This window comes from Capsicum annuum, chromosome 8 (genome assembly GCF_002878395.1).
Source record: "Capsicum annuum cultivar UCD-10X-F1 chromosome 8, UCD10Xv1.1, whole genome shotgun sequence".
NCBI classification, from domain to species: Eukaryota; Viridiplantae; Streptophyta; class Magnoliopsida; order Solanales; family Solanaceae; genus Capsicum; species Capsicum annuum.
Window position 1 is genome coordinate 143,161,635 of NC_061118.1, and position 3,488 is coordinate 143,165,122.

Here is a 3,488-nt window from a genome sequence, read left to right on the forward strand (position 1 = left end):
ATACTACTACACGTATTTCATCTTGTTAAACTAAAACCATTAATTTGTGAACTAAATCAAATCCCCCTATTTATTTTACGGAAACAAATGATTAAAAGTCAATATATAATTTGTGATTTTAAGTCACTGTTTTAGCTCTTTTTTTAAAAAATAAAGACCATCATGTTGATGGAGCGATTAACTGTTGCTTTGATAATGCAATCGAAATTTGAAGGCATTCCTTCGTGATATCCAAATTGTTAGCATTGATGTTGGAAATGAAGTTTTGGGAGGTTGCGACAAGGAACTGGAGGTAGTTCTTCTGAATACTATAGAGAATATGTATAATGCAACAAAAAAGCTTTGGATAAGTGACGTTGTTCAGATATCGACTGCTCACTTGTACGCTGTTTTTGCTGATTCATTCCCTCCTTCCTATTGTGTATTCAAAGATGGTGTTGCTCAATTGATGAAGCTACTTTTAGAGTTCTCGAAAATTGAATCTCCCTTCTACTTAAATGCTAACCCATTTTTGACCTACACCTACAATCCAAATAAAATAGGCATAAATTATGCTCTTTTTGAGCTAAATAAGGAAACTGTTGACGATAAAACTCAGCTTTATTATGATAACTTGCTCGATGCTCAGATTGATGCGGTATATATGCAGCTCTAGAGGATGTTGGTTCTAGAAAAATGGAAGTCATAGTAATTCCTGGTGTCTGAATGATTGCACTATATCCTGATCCCTCAAAATTCTGCTCGACTTTAGACATTGCTGTCATTATCCTTCCTTCATAACTTTTGTTCTCTGCTTTTGGCCATATTTCACTAGATATTGATCGTGAATCAAGAAAGTATCAGATAATTCAAAGGAAAATAGTGAAAACTGTTGCCATCTACAACAACGTGTCCTTCAAATCAAACAAAAGGCCACCTCATTCCTTGAGATTATCTCCTCAATGTATATTTAGTTTTTCTCTTAGTAGTAATTCCATTTCTCTTCCTGTTCTTCAATTTGGATATAATTTAGTGGGTAAATATTTTCTTGGCGTTGTCTGAATTATTTATATTGATATTTCAATTCCAAATTTTGTTGATTTCTGAAGGCTTTCTCTGTTTCTATGGACATCATCTAACCCAAAAGGTTAGTTGTTTCTTTCTATTTCTTTATTGGGGTCTCCCCCTGTTGTAAGTTATTTAGTTATTTTTGTGACCTTGCTAGAGATTCTTTGACGGAAATTGATAAAATAGATTATCTTTTCCCCAGTTTTAAATTTGAAATTTGAGACAGAGTAGACGATATGACTATAGCATGTATGGCATCCAAAGAGTTCACATAGAGATCCAATAGTTGACATTTCTTCTTAGGCAAGTTAGTAGGTTTCTTGTTCATGATTTGAATTATTGGAGAACATCAACTTATATTACTGCGCTTTGTTCTTTCAAATTGAATTTCAAGATTTGAGTTTATTTTCTTGAAATTTCTTGAACTTTGAAGCTAAATTAAATTAGATTAAATTAATTTTCTTAAATTTAACTTTTAGGTGTTCAAATACTGTATAAAGAAAACACTATAAGTTACCATCTCGAGAAGCATCAAGATGTAATATATGTCATTGCATGTTTGACTATTCAAGAAAAGTTTCATTCTTGAGAAATGTTGCTCTGAGAGGTGTGTGAAGAGCCTCATTTTCAACCTCACTAAGCTTAGAGGTGTTCAGGAAGTTGTAGTAAATTGTAAGTTGAGAGCTTTGAGGCAAATTTGATAGCTGCACTTTTAGTTGGTCTTCCCTACATTGTTTACTTGATTATAACATTCTCTTGTTCCCCTTATTCCTAAATCTATTTTGTATGTTTTGTTTAGAGTGAGTAGTCATGAAGCAATGGAACAACAGAGCACTTAACATATCAAAGGCTGGCATTGTTGCATCTTTTCAGGCCCACAGTTCTGTTATTGTTGCTGCAAATCCTATTGGAGGAAGGTATAGAAAAACTAAAGTTTGATATTTGGAGAAATAGGATGATCGTATGATACTAACAGTAGACATTTCCTTTGAAGTTGATGTTACTGTTAACTGGCTACCAACTCTATTTTAAAAATTTAGCTTAAAATCCTATATTATAGCTGTGGTTTCCACATCTTTGATGGTTACCAGATCTTGCATTCCTTTATATTTTCGTAATCCTTGCATTATGTTTAAGTTTTCATTTTCTTTTGCTGTATTGCCATAACATTTCCTCACTTTAGCTTGCTACCTTGACACACGACCACTAACAATTGGTCCTTGCAATTGTGCAGGTACTTTTTCGCCAAATCCAGCCAAAAAAAATCTACAAAATCATTCCGAACATCTAAATAGTATAGCATGTAGATATGTAATGTAAATAATGCAGCCCTAAATGTAAACAATATCACTTATCAATAATATAATATCGATGTAAATGATGTATCGTGTAGCTGACAAAAATGTTATCAACGCACGGGCCACCACCATCTAGTTTTAAAATACGAAGGGTAAGAATGTAACACGGTTATTATATTACTATCGAATATCATTACTAGTCAAATGGTTAAGGTGGGTGAGTGGCAACTGGCATGTTGACTAGTTTGACAAGTCGTCTCGAAAGTGAGACTTGAGAGGTCGCATGTGAAGGTTTGGGATTTGACTGTGCTTATTATAACCTCTCCTTTTTTTCTTTTTAATCTATTTTTCTTATCTAGTATCCAACGTTTATTGACATGACTAATTGGATACACGTGCTCACTATTTGAAAGAGACTTTTTTTTGCGAATTAATTAAAAATTAGTGTTACAGATATGATTTTTCATTGAACTAGTTCTCTAGAAAATCATACGGTGAATCGGAAACAAATTTTTATTAAAATTATCATAAGCTTCCTAAATTTTTTTGTGAAAATACTAAAATATTTTTTTGCTCACTGATTTAATTAGAATATCTGTGAAAATAGCCACATAATATTTTAATTGAAATTTCAATGGGAAGATAATGGTTTTTGGTTGTGTCAATAAATAAGCAGACAAATTTCCATCATGCCTGTTTCTCCTACTTGCTTCATAAGTTTTTTTTTTCGTAATTTTATTATGTGATCTCTAATTAATTATTATAAGTTATTCATATATTAAAAATTTAATACGAAATAGTAAAATAGATATTTATGATCCTGTCTGGTTCGTAAGTTGCTTCCTCCGTAATTTTATTATATCATCTTTAATTAATTGTTATAAATTATTGAGATAATACATCAAAACCCCCCTGAACTTGTTCCGACAACTTACCTTAACACTTAAATTTTACGAATAATTATTTACCCCCTAAATCTTTTTGAAGTAATTATATACCACCTTAAAAAAATAACACCACTCTCACTGCGAAGAATGTATTACACTTGCGCCTCATCAGCGCCACATCAAAATTTATTTTAAAAAAAGTGACCCCACTAATTTATTTATAATACAATATTAAAAAAAAAAAAACTCTCCCCCC

General features: G+C 31.9%; 1 pseudogene; it reads left to right on the forward strand.

Annotated features, from left to right (window-relative positions):
- Window positions 1-202: 202 nt before the first annotated feature.
- LOC107879222 lies at window positions 203-2,825 on the forward strand (annotated as a pseudogene).
- The last annotated feature ends 663 nt before the right edge of the window (window positions 2,826-3,488 follow it).